Source organism: Erinaceus europaeus, chromosome 4 (genome assembly GCF_950295315.1).
Source record: "Erinaceus europaeus chromosome 4, mEriEur2.1, whole genome shotgun sequence".
NCBI classification, from domain to species: Eukaryota; Metazoa; Chordata; class Mammalia; order Eulipotyphla; family Erinaceidae; genus Erinaceus; species Erinaceus europaeus.
This window is the reverse complement of record NC_080165.1, coordinates 48759475-48781386: the sequence shown is the minus strand read 5'-3', so window position 1 is coordinate 48781386 and position 21912 is coordinate 48759475. Positions and strand designations below refer to the sequence as shown.

At 38.7% G+C, this 21912-nt stretch overlaps 1 pseudogene; it reads left to right on the top strand.

Annotated features, from left to right (window-relative positions):
• The first annotated feature begins 19094 nt into the window (after window positions 1-19094).
• On the top strand, window positions 19095-21304 carry LOC103128430 (large ribosomal subunit protein uL10-like; annotated as a pseudogene).
• Window positions 21305-21912: the final 608 nt, after the last annotated feature.

The following is a 21912-nucleotide window of genomic DNA, read 5'->3' as shown; positions in this document are numbered from 1 at the left end:
ACTACCAGTACTGGCAAAAGCACTTATTCCTAAACTCTGCTCCAGTTTGGGAATTATCTTTGTATTTGAATCTTACCTCCAATTCAATTAACCCCTCTCCAATTGGTGTGGGGTAAATAGCTATGCACATACACATGGAAGTAGGGTCAGGAGGGAATGAATAGCAACTTTCATTTACTGAGGGCTCCTATAAGAGGCCACATACTCTTTTCCATAGGTCTTACCTGCATGACCATGTGTGACCTCTATCCCAGTTACATGAGGTAGGTCTGTCATGATACTCATTTCACAGATGAGAGAGCCAAGTATAAGGTCACAGAGGTTTCTATGTTTGTTTGTGTGTTTGACAAATAAGGCACACCACATTTTCTTAAATCTTTTTTTCCATTATAACTCCCAGCATCCACACTCCTCCCCTCAGTTAACCTTAGCTCTGTAATCAATATCTATTTATTTATTTATTTTGTTCTGTTCATCAATTTTTGTATCCTTATATTGTATAAAAGAATGAAATCATCTGGTACTTGTCCTTTACCTTCTGACTTGTTTCACTTAACATAGCCCCCATTTAGCTTCTGTCATTAATTTGCTGGAATAGTAATATCACTTTATTGTTAACATCTGAATAGTGTTTCACTGGATGAATTTACTATACTTTCTTTATCCAGTCACCAATGAGCATTATGGTTGCTTTGACAGTCTTGCTATTTTAAATCACACTTTTTGTGTTAATATTTTTGTATTTGTTGGATCAATACCCATAAGTGGGACGAATAATTCATGTGGAAACTCTCTTTCTATCTTCTTGAAGACGTTTCAGAGCATTTTCCAAAAATGGGTGTTACAATGATCTTAAGAAGGGCGTCCAGGACTAAAATTGAGGTTCTCTGACTCAATAGCCAAAACAGACTTAATCAATGCTTGGAAAGTCATAAAATCAGATGAAGTTATAATGCATGTAAAGGAGAAGGAGATGGAGATATACCTGAAAAGATCCATGAAAAGTTTCCAGTCAAGCTGCAGAAGTTACAATCTTGAACACTTAGGCTCAAACTCTCTCTAACTTGGGTTATGCTACAGTCCCGCTATGTAATGCTCTTTTATTTCTATAGCACAGAGTAGAGCTCTCCCTCCCCACATACATACAAGCCTCCCACCCAACTCAGATTTATAACATTCTGTTAGTCCAGAACTTGCTTTGTGCAAAAGCTGCAGAAACTGAAGGGGAGCAGAAAGCATGTGATATGTTTAAATACACAGAGCAATATGCTGACCAGTGAGGTTTGTTTATTAAAATTTTTATGTGGGGGGCAGGCGAAGCACCACTGAGCTGATGTTAGCAAGCTTATGGAAAGGTCCTGTTTTCAAGATCAGGCTGCTGTTTGTCTTCTTTGCTGAACTGACAGAGGACATTCTGGAGAATACATTAATACATTATGCCAAAAACATCTGTATTATAGAACATCAACAATGAGGAGCAACAGCTCCAAATGGAGTTAGTACTTGGAAAGGCTTTTATCTGTCAATAGATTAAACTGCTATTTTTTATCAAAGGAGGAAACAAGAGGAAGTGTAAAACAGCTTAAGAACAGCAGAAACTACATTTTTCTGCCAAGTTATTTTTGCACAGTCGGGAGTACATAGGGTGCTTTTTATTTTGGTTTGTTTTTAAAAATCAGTTACTTATTTAGAAAGAAAACAGTTTTATCCCAAATCCAAGCACTAGGAGCTTAATTCTTTAACACACATATGCACACACGCACACGCACACGCTCATCCACTCATTCACTCATATTGTAGTACATATCTCTTACTGAGACATGGTTTGCTGTTGATGGAAAAACTGGGCTCACTATATATGTTCCTATCTAAAATGCTTGTAATGTCACCAGCATACCCAAATGTGATGGGGATTAAAATTTTCAGCAACACTTTAATTTAAATACTTAATAATAAAAACTATAATAAATTGCTAACAGGGACCAGGAGGTGGTGCACCTAGTTAAGTTCACATACTACCACCATGCACAAAGACCCAGGTTCAAGCCCCAGGTCCCAACCTGCAGGGAGAAAGCTTCGCAAGCAGTGAAGCAGTGTAACAGGTGTCTCTCTCCTTCTTTATCCTTCTTCTCTTTCAATTTCTCTGTCCTACCAAATAAATAAATAAGCTTATAAAAATAATTTAAAAATAAATTGCTAGCATACATCAAATACTTACTCTAGTTAGATTTTTTTCTCACTTATTGTATCATTTGCTTCCTCCATTTAGTCTTTTGTTATTATGACCTGCTCTTTGTCAAATAAACTTTTTTATTAAAGTATAACCTACATATTTATATATATACATATATATGTATACACTTTAAATATACGGATCAGTGAATTTTCACTGGCTGAATACAACAACTCCACTCAGAACAAGAAATAGAATCCCTCTAGCCCCTCCAAAACCTTCTCAGTCATCCCCACAAGGTAACCACTATCCTAAATTCAAATAAAAAATAGTTTTTATCAAGCATTGACATAGCTATAAATGGTATTATATACAATGCTCACCCTTTGAACCTCATTTTCCCCTCAATATTATATTTTCCCATGTTGTGTGTAGTTGTGTTGTACTCTATAGCCGTTCAGAAAATTTAGGCTTATGGACAGGGGGTGGGGATGGGAGTGGGGGAGGGATAGGTTATCTCTGATGTGTAGAGAAGTTTCTTATATAAAAAAATAAAACATCTGAGAGATGCCACCGTCACTGGTCATCTCCATTAGAAACAACATAATAAACTCCTTTGTAGGCTCCTATAGGACCTTTCCCTCAGAGTGGTAGGGAAACATCCAAGGAATATGGGTCCTGAAATTAGTGCAGCCTGGCATGTTCCTAGCTGTGACCACAGAATGCAAGCTCAGACCAACTGGGATGCAGAGGTTTTACAGGCTCCTGTCATGAATATAGACCCCAGATTAAATTAATATGATTTACAGTTAAAATACTTATATAATTTCCCATATTTGGGAGCTACCCTCTTCCCTGATGCAGATTTCTAGTCCTTTTTCCAACTATGACAACACCTCCCTAGACAATAACTTGGGTCCACCTGCATCTTAGCTTTCAGGCTCAGGCAAAAACTAGCAAAGTCATGGCCCCTTAGAATATACCTAAAATAGACCTACCAGCTTTTTCCAAAATGGAGACCCCAAATCTTCATCTGCAGTATTCTTGCTTTTAGGTTCATGATTAGTAAACAATTTGTTCTGCTTTATATCTTAACTTTTTTTCAGCCGCCAGGTTCCAGATGCTACCATGATGTCAACATGACTTCCCTGGACAGACAACCCCACCAATGTTTCTTGGAGCCCCACCTCTCCAGAAACCTGTCCCACTAGAGAAGGAAAGAGACTGGGAGTATGGATTAACTTGCCAATGCCCATTTTCATCAGGGAAGCAATTACAGAAGCCAGACTTTCCATCTTCTTCACTCCATAATGATCCTGGGTCCATGCTTCAAGAGGGATGAAGAATAAGAAAGCTATCAAGGGAAGGGACTGGATATGGAGCTCTGGTGGTGAGAACTGTGTGGAATTGTAGCTCCCTTATCTTATGGTCTTGTCCATATTCCCATTTTATAAATAACATTTAAAAAAAAAATCTGAGAGGTCCACTGAAATTGGATATTTGAATAATGTGACATGAATCCAAATTTGTCCACCTCTAGTGTATTGTCTCTAAGCATAGCTATGGTTTCCATCTTAACATTTTTCTCTACATTTTCTATGCCTTTATGGGCTCTTCCAATTGCTATTTAAGGATCTGAAGTACTGTATGTTTTGACTAACAGAGACGGGAAGCATAACATTGCCCCTAAGATCAAGGGAAGATGTTGACTATAAAAGTAAGTACTTAGATTTGTCCATACTCACCGAAGAAGAAAGAATAGGAAAGCTTCCAAAGGAGTGGATGGGACATAGAATTCTGATGATGGGAACTGTATGGAATTATACTCCTGTTGTTTTACAATCTTATTAATCATTACTAAATCATTAATAAAAATTGTACTTAGAGAAGAAAACATGGAAAATGTAAGAACTTTGATCAACATGTTCATGACATATTCTGTGAGTGCTCTCTGCCAAATGTGGTCACTGTCCTCCTCTAGAGCATTTTCCTATAAATTGTTTATTATACACTAGCCAGAGTATCCCTATATGAATATCAATTTGGCACAGCCAGTTAAGTATCCACAATTAGGAGGATTATAACCTAATTAGCATTCATATGTTCCATGTGCTACATGGAAGAAGAGAAAAGAAAAGAAAGAAAAAAAGAGAGAAAGGAAAAAACCTTTTCTCTTTTTTTATTTAATTTTTTATTGGTAAAAAGGAAACATTGACAAAACCATAGGATAAGAGGGGTACAACTTCACACAATTCCCACCACCAGAACTCTGTATCCAACCCCCTCCCCTGATAGCTTTCCTATTCTTTAACCCTCTGGGAGTATGGACCCAAGGTTATTGTGGGGTGCAGAAGGTTGAAGGTCTGGCTTCTGTAATTGCTTGCCCACTGAACATGGGCACTGACAGGTCGATCCATACTCCCAGCCTGGAAAGGAACCTTTTTAATGAGTCAGTCAATGATGAAGGGAAAGGGAATGTGAAATTTCCACTCTCTTCTTTACAACTTGTCCTACTCTTCAAGTGAAGGGAAATTCAATGAAGAGATGCACTTATCACAAGAGAGAGAGAACACCTTAAACAACATTTTTATGCTCCAGCCTTGAATTCTTCTGAACCCAGAATAATAATTAAAAGTGACTGTGGCTAGAAACAGATGCCATAGAACCTCAAGGAAGATTTTTAATATATCTCCCACTCACTATTTCTCAATCTGTATTTCTGATATTTCTGTCAACAGGCACCAAATTTGTCATGATGCATGTCTACTAGATAGACTGCTTGCCCGGGTTACAACTGATCATGCAATAAAAGCACAGTTATCATAGGCCAAATAATTCTGCTTGTTAAGATGACAGAAAACAATGGATGGATTGAGATATGAACCATTTGTTTCATTTATATCACTATAAACATCATTGTGCTTTCTTGATATTGTTCTTGGCTTTGCAGAGTTTAAAAAAAATCATTGTCTTCTCTCTTCTACTTTCTCCTAAATAAAAGGCAACTAGTATTGGCGAACTGTATTAATTTGTTAGAGGTGCAAATACCAAAGAGTAGGTGGTTAAAACAACAGAAATGTATTATCTCATAAGTCTGCAGACTGTAAGTCCAAAACCCAGGTGTTGGAAGAGATGGTTACATCTCTGTGGAGTGTGAGGGAAGAATCTGTACCTGTTTTCATAGCCACACTGTCTTCCTGTAAGCATGTCTTTGTGTTCAAGTTCCTCCTTCTTAAAAAGACACCAGTCACATTGTATTGACCTCATTTTAACTCAGTTACCTCTGTAATCAAGCACTTTAACTTGATTACCCATCTCTAAATAAGATCATGTTCTGAAATGTTGGATGGTATGACTTTAACATATAAATTACAGTGATGGGAGGGAGTGGACACAATTTAGTATATAACCTTGACTCCTACAAAAATCCTTTCTCTCCCCAATGCAAAGTCAGTTCAGATTTGTCAAGAATCTCTAGTGTCTGCACTCCATATGTTCTGACCTCAACTAAATAAGTTCATTGAAAAAGAGATGCTAAACTTGACATGACCCCTGCTCTAATTTCTTCATGTTTCCTACCACCATGGGCAATGAGGTTTTGGATAGCATCATGGCCTGGAGTCAAAAAAGATGAGAGGTACCCATAACACTTCTGGTTTGGATATTCCTCCCTCCTTCTTATACATCTGACAGTCTCCCCGCCAGATTTTTCTTAATACTTCAGGTAGCCTCACCTTTCCTTTCTTTGCTGATACTCAGTATTTTTTCTCTTTTCTTTCTTATGAGAAATCTTTTATGACTGTGCTCATGTTTTCAAAGAAAGTCACTTCTAACATCATCTGGAAAATAACCTCCTTTTGAAAATATTTTTATCTTTCTTTATTTGACAGGACAGAGAGATACTGAGAAAGAAGGGGGATAAAGATGAAGACAGAGACTGAGAGACATCTGCTTCACCACTTGTGAAACTTTCCTTCTGCGGATAGGAGCTGGGGGCTTAAATCCAGGACCTTTCATGTGGTAATGTTTGGGTTTAATCAGATGAACCACAGCCTGGCCCTCTTGAAGTTTCTTATTCTAATTTGTTTTTCCATAATTTAATAAAAACAGAAGGAAGGACAGTTTCCCCTTTCACCTGCAGTTTCTTAATAATTGCAATAACTGTCATTGGCATCAAGGTTCAATGTCTCAGTTTCCTTTGGGCCACAGATTTCTCTTCCAAGTATCCTTGATTTGAAATTACTACTAGGCAGGCAGAGATTGTATAGTTTAATCACATGAATCCTAGCCTAGAAATCCTTCTTTTCTGATAAATACAAGAATGCAAGGTATTTTACTTGTTTTTAAATAAAACTCACTACTTGATTTCTTGCTCTCGTACATGAAAAGATCATTTTTAAAAAATACCGTATTTTTTTGTATCCAGTCCTGATTTCATGAGATCTTTCCCTTCAAACTGATTTTTACTTTAAAGAAGTGACTTCATTTCCTCAGAGTCTAATAAAAATTCCTCCTGTTCACTTTAAAAGCTGACTCAAATTGCTAGAAGTCACCCACAAGGATAGAAAAGAAGAGAGAAAGAATAACAGAAAGGGAAAGAATAACAGAAACTCAAAGCAGGATCTGACTAAATTTGTAGTAGGGCATCAAAGTAAAAACCCTGGGTGGAGGGTGAGGGTGGATGTTCAGCTTCATGGTGGTGGGGGAGGGGATGGGACACAGTCTTTTGGTGGTGGGAATGGTGTTTATGTACACTCCTATTAATTTGTAGTCATATAAATCACTAAGTAATATGAGAGGGGAAAAACTGATTAAATTTAAAGAAAAAAGAAGAGAGATGGTTTGGTGTGATTTGTAAAGGTATTTAAAAACATAATAATTGGGAGTCAGGCAGGTTAAGTACATGTGGCGCAAAGCGCAAGGACCTGAGTTCTGGGTTGGAACCCCAGGCTCCCCACTTCAGGGGAGTCACTTCACAAGTGGTGAACAGGTCTGCAGATGTCTTTCTCTCCCCATCTCTATCTTCCCCTCCTCTCTCCATTTCTCTCTGTCCTATCCAACAATGACGACATTAGTAACAATGACAATAATAACTACAACAATAAAACAACAAAGGCGGGAGTCGGGAGGTAGTGCAGTGGGTTAAGCACATGTGGCGCAAAGGGCAAGGATGGGCATGAGGAATCCGGTTGGAGCCCCAGGCTCCCCACCAGCAGAGGAGTCGCTTCACAAGTGGTGAAGCAGGTCTGCAGGTGTCTATCTCTCTCTCCATCTCTGTCTTCCTCTCTTCTCTCCATTTCTCTCTGTCCTATCCAACAACGACGACATCAAAAACAATAATAACTACAACAATAAAATAACAAGGTCAACAAGTGGGAATAAGTAAGTAAATATTTTTTTAAAAACCCAAGGGCAACAAAAGGAAATAAATTAATATTTTAAAATGAAATAAAGAAAGAAATATATAACATTTGACCTCATTTTATTTATTTATTTATTTATTTTAAAAAAGGAGACATTAACAAAACCATAGGATAGGAGGGGTACAACTCCACACAATTCCCACCACCAGATCTCTATATCCTATCCCCTCCCCTAATAACTTTCCCATTCTTTATCCCTCTGGAAGTATGAACCCAAGTTGACCTCATATTTTAAAAATATGTAAAAGTTGAGGGTTTCTTGAGAGCTTTGAAGCCATGCATGAATGAATGGATGACTAGATATATATCAATTAGGAAACTTCAAAACCATTTGTAGTGCTTGGTTAAGTCTTACCAGGGAAGGAAAATCTTTATAATAAAAAAATCAGGGATCTAGGGAAGCACATGCATACTTTCAAGTTGGAAATCCTCCCTTTCCAGCACCATTTGCTAACAAATTTAATACTTTTCGCAATAGTCCGATTTAAAAAAAAAAGTGTAATAAAGAAAGAGAAGGCATGTGCAAGTTCCTGGCCTCATGCCTGGACATGTAGGTTAGGGTAGGCAAATAGACTATACTAAAAAAAAAAAAAAAAAGCAAAAGGCAAGAAAATAATTTCCTAATGCAATTAAACTAAATACCTTAGTTTTTCATACCAAAATATAAATGCACCTTGTTCCACTAACAGTTATGATGTCTGTACTCTGTTCAAAATATTTTGACGTATGCCTTTGTAATTCCTTTATGCATTCAGAATTTACTGAGTATTCAATTTATGCAGGCAGCAGAAGTAACTTTATATCTGATAGGAGATACGGAAAAGGTGATCATTACCATGCAATATTCTTTAACTCACATAGGTTAGTCAACTAATCTAGTATTGAATTAAAAGGTTTTGAAAGGAAGTGTTATCAAAGTTGAGACTTAATATTAGTCAGAGAGATTGCAATAGCCTGCAAGTGACTATTACAAGATAAATGTGGTGTGAGCAGAGCACTGGCAGAGGAAATGAAGATAAGTAGTGAAATTAGAGAGATTTTAGGAAAAAGGAATCACAATGCATGGTTGTGATGTTTCCTTTGGTTCATGGTACTGAATAAGTAAAAATGACTCTTAAGGTGGATATAATACATTAATAGATCTGCTTTGTTTTTTAAAATTTTATATTTCATTTATTTATTATTGGATAGAGACAGAGAGAAATTGAGAGGGGAGGGGCAGATAGAGAGGGAGAGAGACAGAGAGACACCTGCAGCCCTGCTTCACTGCTCACAAAGCTTTCTGCCTGCAGGTTGGGGCTGAGGGTTTAAATCTGGATTATTTTGCATGTGGGGACCTGAATCCTTGCACACTGTTACATGTGTGTTCGACCAGTTGTGTTACCACCTGGACCCCTAGATCTGCTTTGTAAATCTCTGTTTTCACATACACTACTTTACTGCTGGGTAAATATTTATTGCAGAGTTTTGATTCAATTGAATCTTTTTAATATACAATTTTCATTTATAAAAGGGAAACACTGACAAATCCATAGGATAAGAGGGGTACAACTCCACGCAATTCCCACCATCAGAACTCAATATCCCATCCTTTCCCCTAATAGCTTTCCTATTCTTTATCCTTCTGGGAGCATGGACCAAGGGACATTATGGGGTGCAGAAGGTGGAATGTCTGGCTTCTGTAATTGCTTCCCCGCTGAACATGGACATTGACAGGTCAATGCATACTCCCAGCCTGTCTCTCTCTTTCCCCGGTGTGGCGGGGCTCTGGGAAAGTGGGGCTCCAGGACACATTGGTGGGATCATCTGCCCAGGGAAGTCCGGTTGGCATCACAATAGCATCTGAAACCTGATGGCTGAAAGGAGAGTTAACATATAAAGCCAAAAAAAAAATGTTGACTAATGAACTGGCTGGAATAGTTCAGATGAAGAGTTGGGGGTCTCCAATTTGTAGATAGTATGCCTATTTTAGTTATATTCCAAAGAGTCCATGGCTATTTTAGTATTTTCTTTTATTTTTCTCTTTTTTTCTTTCTGAGTCTGATATCTGGCATGTAGTTGGAACCAAGTTTTTGTCTGGGGAGATGATGTTATGGCTGGAAAAAGGACCAGAAAGCTGGATCAGGGAAGAGAGTAGCTCCCAAATATAGGAAAGGTGTATAAATATTGTTGACTGTAAATCCCATTAATTTGATCTGATCTGTGGCCCATATTCAGCTTAGGAGCCTATGTGACCTCTGCATCTCTGTAGATCTGAGCTCACATTCTGTGGTCATGAGTAGGAACATTCCAAGCTGCCCCAATATCAGGACCCATCTTCCTCAGGTGGAAGATAGAGTATGTTTTCCAGCCTCCTTTCAGAGGATGGAACATTCTCTACCATTGTTGATCCAAGTTGAGGGCAAGGTCCTATGGGGGCCCACAAAGGGGTCTATTGTGTTGTTACTGATAGAGATGACTGGTATTATTGGGGAGAGGGATTTATTCAAGGTCTAGGCCCATCTTGTCTGTCCGGGAATCTCAGGACTCCCCCAAATAGGGCCCAAGATGATGGGGTGGCCTGATAGTGATTAAAGAGTCACTGTTAAAGTATGCCAGTCTCTTGCCCTTATTCAGCTTTTGCAGTCCTTACTTTGATAAGGTTAGCTTTGGAGTGACTGAGGCAAGTGTAATGGAAAGTGTAATAGGATGTAGGTGAGGAGGGTATCTAAGTCTAAGTAGACATACCAATACTTCTTTTCCACCATCTCTAATTCAGACATCCTCTCTGCTGTTTGGCATGAAATTCTTCTGCCTTCAGTTCTTATAAGCAGGAATCTGAGACTCTTTCAGCCTTCATACAATGACATGATGAGGTATACTCAAAGTGAGCAAATATTAATTTGCTCCATGTGATAAGGTGTCTTGAATATAGCAACATTGGTGGTTTAGATACTGAAGATTTTCCGAAGTGAACACAGCCTCTGCTCTTGAGTTTACAAGGCACCAAAGAATAACAGAATGACTAGTGAAATAACAGAGGCATCTAAAAATTTCTATGAGCACAAAATAGAGAGCATAATTCTCTGAGCCAGGAGTTGAGAAATAGCAGGGGTATCCATGCAAAAAGTAGCAGTGAAGCTGGAAGAAATAGAATTGCTGAGTTAAAGAGTACAGGAAAGCATTCCAGGGAATGGAAAATAATGGGAGCAAAAACATTGAGGTGTGAAAGTAAAAGGGTGTTTGAGGGATAGTCAATAAGATCATAAAATGGGCTGGGTGGTGGCACATCTGGTTAAGCACACATATAACAATGTGCAAGGACCCAGGTTTGAGACCCCAGTCCCCACCAGCAGGGAGAAAGCTTTGCAAGTGGTGAAGCAGGGTTACAAGTGTCTGTCTCTCTTCCTTTCAGTAACCACCTCCCCTCTCAATTTCTAACTGTCTCTATCCAATAAATAAAGATTATTTTTTTTAAAAATCGTAAGACAAATCCAGAGTGTGCAGTGTCATTGAGGAGAGTGATTTCAGACAACCTGAAGGAAAGATAATGTGATATATGCTAGAGACAGAAATTTGAACCCAATATGCACATTGGGGATCATGACAATTGTCAAGCAGCAGAGAGATGTAACCAAATATACTTCTAAGTAATGATACATAGGTTAGAAGGGAGAGAGACAAGTGTCAGAAATATCAGCTTTTAAACCCTGCTATAACCCCAACTAAGACTTGAGGAAGATTTGAACCAAGACTCTGACAGTCGTAATAAAGAAAAGGAACCATTTCTGCAAGAGTAGTAAGAATGTTAATGATTTAGAGGTATCGGACACAGAAGAGACTCTTAGAATTTTTGTCTTTGTTGATTCGGCCTGCTATAGAAAAATACTATAGTCTAGGTGCCTTATCTCTCTAGATCTGAAGGTTGAGAAATCCAAGGTCAAAGTGCTGGCAGATTCAGCATCTGGCAAAGCCTATATCCTCATTCATTCTGATTGTCTTCTAGTGATAACAATGATATAGCTTCATATGCCAAAGGAGAAAGAGAGCTCTTTGGGGTGTCCTTTAGAAAGACAGGAATCCCACAGATGAGCTCTAGCTTCATGACTAAGTCACCTTTCAATGATCCCATTTTAACACATCACATTGGGATTAGGCTGAACATGCAAATTTAGGATGGAAGGACACAAAATTCAGTTCCTAGCAGTTTCTAACTCATACATGGTGTAATAATGACTCAGACTCAGTCACTAAGGGAGAATATATATTCTTTCCACTAACTATCTAATATATGTATATTATATTACATTATATTATAGTATTTATAGTATATTATATCATAATCATTCTGAGGGTCAGTAAAAGAGTTCACCTGGATGGTATGTCTGCTTTATCATTTGTGTAACCTGGGTTCCAGTCAGGTCCCTACTGCACTGGAAGAAGCTTCAGTGCTGTGGTGTCATTCCTTCTATTTCTATCTGAAAATGCCAAACTGGAACAGTGAAATCTCAGTGAAGACAAAAAATTTCAGAAAAATATGTGTATGTTATAGAAGATTGTGATAACTGAAAAATAAAGCTGACCATCTGTTATGACTCCCTCCTCTGTTTTCCATTTCTCCTTCCATTGTTCCACTTCTTGGGGTACTACTATTACATTTCTTATAGCAGGAGAATGAGGAAATTTTATTAGCAGTTCATTCTCAAGGACAGTCTGAAGTGTATAGTGATCATTGATTCATGTTATTTGCAAGTTCCTTTAGAAAATAAGCACTTTCCCTAAACTGAGCTTTCTCTTCTGGACTGAATCACATGAATCTCTTGTCTTTCTGGGTCATAGTGGACCAGAATTACTTTCAGAAACAACAATGAATACCTTCAGCTGTTGGACTTGTGTGGAGTGCCAGAATCTCCTGCAGATTGAGATAAGGAATCATTTTGGATGAAAAGCAGAAAAGTTATGTCGGCTGACAGATTATTAGACTGTATCAATTTACAGACTATAAAGAAAGAGAAACAAAGTAGATGTCAGAAGAATCATGAAGTATGAGGAAAATGGAGCAAGCACAAATTTATGAAAGGCAGGAAAAGGCATTTAACAAAGTGATCTAGGAATTTAACTATAAGGAAAAGATCACTGGCTTCTTTGCACCTTGGAAATCAATGCTAGATTTCAACCTGTTGCTATAGAACAAAGAGGTGGCCTACACTAGACTAATAAAAAGACAATCAACAGTTTAAATAGAAAGCAACAAGTATTAATGACTCTTTTCAAAATACTTAATAGCTTATAAAGCATAAACAGCTATGTTTTTATGAAAAATAGTTATTTATAATGAAAGCACAATACACACATAATAATCTGTAATAACATAAAAGATCAATATAAGTATTGACTAAAAACAAGTCCTATTGGAGGAGTATATGTAATATCATAGATGAATGGCACATAAAATAAGGTATAAATGAGATATACAGTATAATTTAAATTTTAGTCCACATAGTTGATGCATAAAAGACTGAGATCACATGTACCAGTTTGTTAATAGTGCTGTCTTTAGTTGATAGATTTATAGGTGAAATTTATTTTATTTTTTTATCATACTCTGTTCTTACCCTAATTTTTATTTTCTTTTGAAACTAGATAATTTATTATAATATTTATATAATTTTCTTTAGGGAAAAAATCAGTGCAGAATGGCAGTAGTACATTTTTGGGACGGGATTTGTAGTGTGAGGAAAGTAGGCTGTATTTATAAAGGAAGAGAAAAATTATTTCCCCTACCCTTCTGAGTTATTCTGGACAGACTGATTAATCAAAGTAACATCAAATAGATTAGTAAGAGATGGCAAAATAGCTTACTTGGATAATGTGCTACTTTGTCATGCACAACTCAGGTTCCATTCTGACCTTCACCACATTGAAGTGTCAGTGTTGTGGTCTATTCACTGCCTCTCTATGATCTGATAGAATCCACAAAAATGTGTATCCTAAAGTGGGTCAAAATGAAGATAGTTATACAGAGCTAAGGGTTGAGGTAGAAGCTCAGTACTTTTAGGAGAATAATAATGAGAGGGTGAGTCATAAAATGGAAATAAAATGCCCTGTAATTTGATACCTGCCTTGTCAAGTAGATGAATTTCTTTGACTAAAAGCAAAAAAAGTTATTTCAGATAAGAGTTCTACTTCTAGTAATATCGAAATAGTATATTGTTTATTACTTTATATTACTTCTAGTAATATAAAAACAACTTCAAGGTAATTTAGAGAATGTGGCAAACTTTCTTTAGGGACTCCACTAATGTTACTTTGAAATAATCCACCAGCAATAATGAAAAATTTCAGAAAACCCCAGTTTTGAACATTTCAAGATATACTCTGAATACATAGGGAGCTTAGAAGACATGGGACTTATGTATAGTTGTCCTTTGAAATGCTTCCATGTGCAAGAGAAAATATAATATGCATCCTAGGAAAAATTGTGTGTGTTTAAAAAGGAGAGAGATGATCATATATATCTGTCTATCTAGTTACTATTGCCACCTTCACCTGTCTTTTTTTTTTTTATTATTGCTGGAGTGAGCATGAGCTCACCCACAAAGGTCTACTGCAGCACCAATACAGTGCACAAGACAGTACCCCAGAACAAAGAATTATTTGGCCCAAAATGTCATTCTGGATCATAACTTTGTCTTGATAATTTCTGGAGATCACTCTTCCTTGAATGCAAAAATATCTCATAAGGAGTCTTCCTATACTTGTATGCACTGAGACAGTCATTGGCCACAGGCCCTCTGAAACATCTTTTGCCATTGTCTATGAAGACTTCCTGGTCTATTGACTTACCTAACTAGTCTATGCAGAGATAAGTCAAGGTGAGAAGTATCATCCCAGCCTGGCCTGTACCACAGTATGGAATAGCCATCTCTATAATGTCTGTTGAAACCACCAGCTCTACTGTCAGCTCGTGGAAGTGGAATAAAGGGCATCTTACCCCACAGCCTTTACTCACTTTTCCTGCCAAGGAAGACTTATCTATATATGGGAGGGAAGAAACACCCAGAGAAAGCCATCCTAGCCTTTAGATGTTTCTCCCCAAGGGTCTAAGTACTTGGAAAAACCACTTAAGTCATTTGTTCTCCTACCACATGAGCATCAGCCTGAGATGTCCTGGCTGAGGTTTGGGGAAGGGGCATCAAAGAGAAAAATGAATGTCTATAATAGAAGATTGTGGGCTGTGGGTATGAAATATAGGTGAACTTTTTTTTTAATGATTTAATATTGATTTATAAAACTATAGGATAATAAGGATATAATTACATATGGTTCCCACCACCAGAATTCTGTATCCCCATCCTCTCCATAAAAAGCTACAGTAGTCTCACAAGGTCACTAATATGGGCTAATTCTATAACTATCTAAATGTGTGTGTGTGTGTGTGTGTGTGTGTGTGTGTTACTCTTTTAATTCACTTCCTTTCCAAGTCAGCCCTACAGCTATTACTACTTCTAGTTGTCCTTCCTTTTCCCCTCTTCTCTCTCAGATAAGAGAAACAATGTCTACCTGACTCATCTGATGTTTTCAATATTTGATTCCCTTTCATTGATGGTATAAAATCAAGATTCTTGAGACAAACATTTCAGGTACTGGATGCCGAACCCTCTGCCTCACTTCCCCTACTATTAGCCTCTCTGGAAGTATTTTTTTGGGGGGTGAAGAAAGTGGAGTTCTGGCTTCTGTAATTGCTTCTCCACTAGACATGGGTGTCAGAAAGTCAATCCATAACCCTCAGTCTGTTTCTATCTTTTCTTAGTGGGGTAGAGCTCTGGAGAAGTAGGTTCCAGGAAGCATTAATGAGATCATCTTCCCAAGGAAGTAGGGATGGAATAATAGTAGCATCTGCAACTTGGTGGCTTAAAAGCAGTAAGACGAAAAGTAGGACAAAGTGTTTAATGAATAAGCACTATAATGTAGGAATAGAGCAGATAGAAGTAGGAACCTTAGGGTGGAATATGGGACTATATGAAAGCCTGGTAGAGTTTAGGGGAGCTCTCCCATCCTTGTGATGGAGGTCTGGAAAGACACCCCACTTGTCATTCTCTCCCCTCTAGGGATGGAGCTAAGAGGGAAGTGCTTTCCGTGACTCAGTTTCCCCTTGTTAGTCTCTCAAAGCTTCACAAAAGCCTGCATCCTTTCACACTTAGTTTATTACCCTGCTAGCAGACCAAATGACTGCCTGTTTGTAAGTTCACTCAAAGTTCATTATGTTCACCCAGAGTTCACCATCCTTTCATCCTTTGATCACATACATATGCATACTCCATCACAAGCCTTGCCATTACCCTGGCAGTAAGACCCCACACCTATTTCCTTGTTTTTGATATCTATGATTTACATCAAGCCTTGCCCTTCTCTGCTTTATCTCACCTTACTGGTTTAAGCACTGTTTTTTTTTAATACCTTTAAATAATTAAAATGTCTTGCATCATGGAAACTAATTGCTTGGACCTTTCTGAATCTCATCAATTCTTGTCATTCCTGCCCATCCCCACCACTGGAGTATCTGACCTTTAGAATCCTGTAATTTCTGACATATTTGAAAATTTTTCTTTGTTCTGTTTGTTATAAAATCCTGTTCTTACCCCAAATAAAGTAGAAGTGCATACCTGAACCTCTCCTGGTGCTTCTTTCTGTTTTGTGAACCAGTGACAGGAAGGGCAGTGGCTTACCTCTGTTGAGAGGCCACCCACATGAGCACCAGCAGTGGAAGGAAGCTAGTAAGTCTACTTTAGCTATGTTCCTAGGAGCATATATCTTAGTAATCTTTGCTTGAGCTTGATAGCTAAAATGAAGGTTGGATAAAAATATTATCTGGGAAGATGGTATCAGAGTTGAGAGTAGAACTAGGAAGTAAGATTAGGGCAGAGAGTTGCTCACAGACTTAAAGAAGATATATAAGTGCAATTAATTGTTTACCACATTAGTCTAACATAGGGCCCATATCTATTTATATTTAGCACTAGAGCCTGTACAACCTGAGTCCCTGTCAGTCTGAGCTCAAAGTTCATAGTCACAGCTGGGAACATTCTAGGCTGCACTAATTTCATAGTCAGTCTTTTTGAGTGACAGAGTAGGCTGACCCAGCTTCCCTTTGGAAGGTAGGGCAGTCCCTACCATTTCTAGTTCATAGTGAGGGAATAGTCCTAAATGAGCCAAAAAAAAAAAGGGCTTATGCTGATATCCTCAGTGGATGTGACCAGTGATGGTAAAGAGAAGGATCGTTAGAGGTCTAGGTCCATATTATCTATGGGGATACCCAAGAATTCCTTGTCTGGGACCCTGGATGATGGGTGATGAGTATAGGTAAACTTTTAAAGCCATTATCCTGACAGCAGCTAGCAGTTATAGTCACTGGCTCTGTGAGCAAGCTGGAATTATGTGCATTATTAATACCCTCACACATTGCTATACTTTCCAGCCCATATTCCTGAGCTTTTCCACCCTCTCTTCCATCTGTGCAGGACATACCAGTTTCCTCAAGCCCAAAATATCAACAGTTGTGACTTCCTGCACAGATAACCTTGGCAGTTTGCCAAAAAAGACATGCTAGTCCTGCAGAGAAATGATATATGGTTAAAGGCAATGCATCAGGCTCTTTATTAACTGGAGGGCCAATAAATTTATGAAAATCACGAATAATTACTCCATTACTTAGAACAGTTAATAGCTAATTAACATGAGGACAGGGACTGACCCTTCTATTCATCTCCACTCACTCTTGGGGACCCACTTGCATGCACAAGCTCCAAGGCAAAAATGGAACTCACTTTGCCTGCAGATTAGGGGTTCCAGGCATAGCCCCAAAGGCAAAATTGATGGGAAGGGTTAAATGCAACTTCCTATTCATGTTGTAATGTCCACTTTTTTCTTTTCTATTATGGACATAGACATAGAGGAGGAAATAATAGTACAGTGAACTTGATATATCCATCATATACCTTCAACACTTATAAATATGTGACTTTTTTTTCACTTATATACTTCCTTTCTGAATTAAGGAAAGTCCAAGGCATTGGATTATTTAATTTTTTTAAATATTTATTTATTTATTCCCTTTTGTTGCCCTTGTTGTTTTATTGTTGTAGTTATTGATGTCGTCATTGTTGGATAGGACAGAGAGAAATGGAGAGAGAAGGGGAAGACAGAGATGGGGAGAGAAAGACAGACACCTGCAGACCTGCTTCACTGCCTGTGAAGCAACTCCCCTGCGGGGGGCGGGGGGGAGAGCCGGGGGCTCGAACAAGGATCCTTACACCAGTCCTTGTGCTTTGTACCACCTGCGCTTAACCTTCTGCACTACTGCCCAACTCCCGAATTATTTCATTTTTAACAATTCTGTACATATCGCTTTTTAAAATATTGACTTTAAAAATATTATTGATATTACTATATCAACTGAAAAGTTCATAATTCCTCAATACTCTTAAATTTCTTAGTGAATCTTACAATTTGTAAGCTGGGGTCCAGATTGATTCCAGATAATACAACTTATTTATGTAAGTTACTTATATATCTTAGTATAACATGATTTTAATTTATAAAATCCAACTCTTATCATTGTTAATTTATTGCAATTTTCTGTTGAATAAGACATATCATTTATCTTTAGCATTTGACATAGCATGAATTTTACTGATTGCATTTCTTTATTTTTTAATTTTTAAATGTTTTTATTTATTTTCCCTTTTGTTGCACTTGTTTTTTTATTGTTGTTATAGCTATTATTGTTGTTGTTATTGATGTCATCATTGTTAGACAGGACAGAGAGAAATGGAGAGAGGAGGGGGAGACTGAGAGAAAGAGAATCACCAGCAGACCTGCTTCACTGCCTGTGAAATGACTCCTCTGCAGGTGGGGAGCCGGGGGCTCAAACCAGGATCCTTATGCTGGTCCTTGTGCTTCACACTACATGCGCTTAACCTGCTATGCTACTGCCAGACTCCCCTGATTATATTTCTTAATGCCTGTTAATTTGAATGTGTGTGTGTGTGTGTGTGTGTGTGTGTGTGTGTGTGTGTGTGTGTGTGTGTTTGTATTTTTGTGGAAGTTACAGAAACTTAACTTAGATCAATTTTTTTTTCTTTTCTCTTTGGTAAGAATTTCCAAGGTGTTATCATTTGTTCCCACCAGAACATATAGAAATCTACTAATCCCGCTCTTGTGGTATGGTTAGCATAGGAGAGGAGGGTAATTTTCTAGAGTAGAGGTTCCTAGGGCAATTTTGCCCTCCTGATGAATATTGCCAATACCTGCTACATCTTTGATAGTCACAGCTGGAAATGGGAGCTGGAGAAAACTGACAAGTGAGTCAGGATACAAATGGAACCTAGTGATTACACAGGAGCAATGCACAGGATTTATCTTTTAAATGAATTATCTGGCTCTAGCCAAGTGTCCTCATGGGAGTGATACCTGCAGGTCTTTAAACCCTGCATGGCAATCCCTGATGCACTGTTATGATGCCCAGGGAAGACAGGGCAACTTGGAAATGCAGTTACTTCCTCAGGATCATACAATTCTGGATGACTAGCCAAAATGCTTCATTGTGGGAGCAAACAACATGAACTCCAAGCAGATGCAGCAGATCCACATGTCCCTTCATGGTAAAGCTGTGGTGCCGTTGGTTAAGAACACCATGATGTGCAAGGCCATCCTAGGGCACCTAAAGAACAACTCTGCTCTGTAGAAATTATTGCCCCACATCTGAGGGAATGCAGGTTTTGTGTTTACCAAAGATCTCACTGAGATCAGGGGTATGCTGCTGGCCAATAAGGTTCCAGTTTCTGCCCATGCTGATGCCATTACCCCATGTGAGGTTACCGTGCCAGGCCAGAATACTGGCCTAGGGCCCGAGTAGACCTCCTTCTTCCAGGCTTTAGGCATCACCACTAAGATCTCCAGGGGCACCATTAAAATCCTGAGTTATGGATCTGACTAAATTGAAAGTAGGGCACCAAAGTAAAAACCCTGTGGTGAGAGGGAGGGTGGACATGTGGCTTTCTGGGCCGATGGGGGGGGGTAGGGGTGTGGGGGAGGGATGGGTCACAGTCTTTTGATGGTGGGAATGGTGTTTATGTACACTTCTGTTAAATTGTAGTCATATAAATCACTATTTAATTAATATGAGAGGGGGAAAATTGTATGTCTAACAAAGGGACTTTTCAAAGTTAACCCAGTTACTAAATAATGTGATGTTAACAATAACTATCCATTGTCTTCTTGAACCCTAAGACAGCAGGAACCTCATATTTCCACTATAGAACCTAAACTTCCCCCAGTCCTGGGACCCTAGGGTAGGGCCCACTTTCCCGCATGCTTCTCCCAATTCTTAGCAAATAATATTGCATCCACCAATCACAACCTAATCAACACAACGAGTGCCACCTCAACATGCTTCAGCTCAGACTGCGTCCAAAGACTTCAGGTGTGGAATGACAACCCTTCAGCTTCATTACACGGGTGAGACCTTTCCTTTCATAGTATTCTCTAATTCCATTCCAGGTGGTTCAATTCTTAACAAAGTCCCATAACCTAGATATATACCAGGTCCCCTGAGATAGAGCATATGTTCACACGTATCCATAAACTAGGGCAAAATATATACCTGATATCAGTAGTACACTAGAGTTTGCAGTGAGTACCCCCCCAACACTTCATCTCCACTATTCCAACCTTTGGGTCCATGATTGCTCAACAATTTGTTTGGCTTTGTATGTTAACTCTCTTTTCAGCCACCAGGTTCCAGATGCCATCAGGATGCCGGCCAGGCTTCCCTGGATTGAAGACCCCACCAATGTGTCCTGGAGCTCTGCTTCCCCAGAGACTCACCCTACTAGGGAAAGAGAGAGGCAGACTGGGAGTATGGATCAACCAATCAACGCCCATTTTCAGCGGGGAAGCAATTACAGAAACCAGACCTTCCACCTTCTGCAACTCATAACGACCCTGGGTCCATGCTCCCAGAGGGATAGAGAATGAGAAAGCTATCAGGGGAGGAGATGCTATATGGAGATTGGGTGGCGGGAATTGTGTGGAATTGTGCCCCACCCCCCATCCTATGATTTTGTTAATGTCTCCTTTCTTAAATTAAAAAATAAATAAATAAATAAAATCCTAAGTTATGTGCAGCTGATTAAGACGAGAGACAAAATGGGATCCAGTGAAGCCACTTTGCTGAATGTGCTGAACATCACCCCCTTCTCCTTTGGGCTGATCATCCAGCAGGTGTTCAACAGCGATAGCATCTACAACCCTGAAGTGCTGGGCATCGCAGAGTAAATTCTGCATTGTCACACTTCCTAGAGGGTGTTTGTAATGTTGCCAGTGTGTGCCTGCAGATTGGCTACCCAACTATGGTTTCTGTGCCTAATTCTATCATCTGTGGGTACAAACAAGACTTAGCCTTGTCTTTGGAGACTGAATACACATTCCCACTTGCTGAATACGTCAAGGCCTTCTTGGTTAATCCATCTGCATTTGTGGCTGTTGCTCCTGTGGCCACTGCTACCACTGCTGCTCCTACTGCCATGGCTGAAGACAGGGCTGAAGCAAAGGAGGAGTTGGAAGAGTCAGACACAGATATGGAATTTGCTCTCTTTGACTAATCACCAGAAAGCAACCTAGGCATGACAAACCAGCTTTATTAGTGAGACAAGGAAATAAAGTCTTGTTTATCAGAGAGAGATAGGAGAAATTAAAAAGGATTGTCTATTTATCTATCTGACCTGAAATCTCAATTAGGCTAAGTTGGAAAACCCTGGTCTGGTTTCTTTTCTTCATTTAGGCTTGTAATACATGAGTTCATCATTCATTTCCTTTTTAATTATCTGGAAGACCTGTATAAAGAAAAAATTCTAATCAACTATTTTATTTCCTTGAAGTATAATTCACACAGGAATTGAAAGTATTCACATAGGAAGTATAAGTAAGTGCTTTCACTTAGCTGCTTTCAAAATGATGAGGAAATTTCATATACACTAAAGGTAAAGAAATTCAGAGGGAAATTATGTTTCTAGGCCAGATGTAAACTCCAAAAACCAATAATAATTTTTCTTAAGAGAGCTGTCTTCTTTCATTTATAAATTTGAGAGCATAAAAGTACTGGATGTGCCTTAATCATTACAGTGATTAAATGGACTAATGCCCAATTTGTCCCAACTCTGTACTTGAGCTTACTCTGGTTGGCCTTCACATTTTATTGACAGGCTCTGGTAGCTGTTAAAAGTTTGCTTGCAGTTGGGGATAACAAGATGCACTGAGATGTTGTATATCTATTCT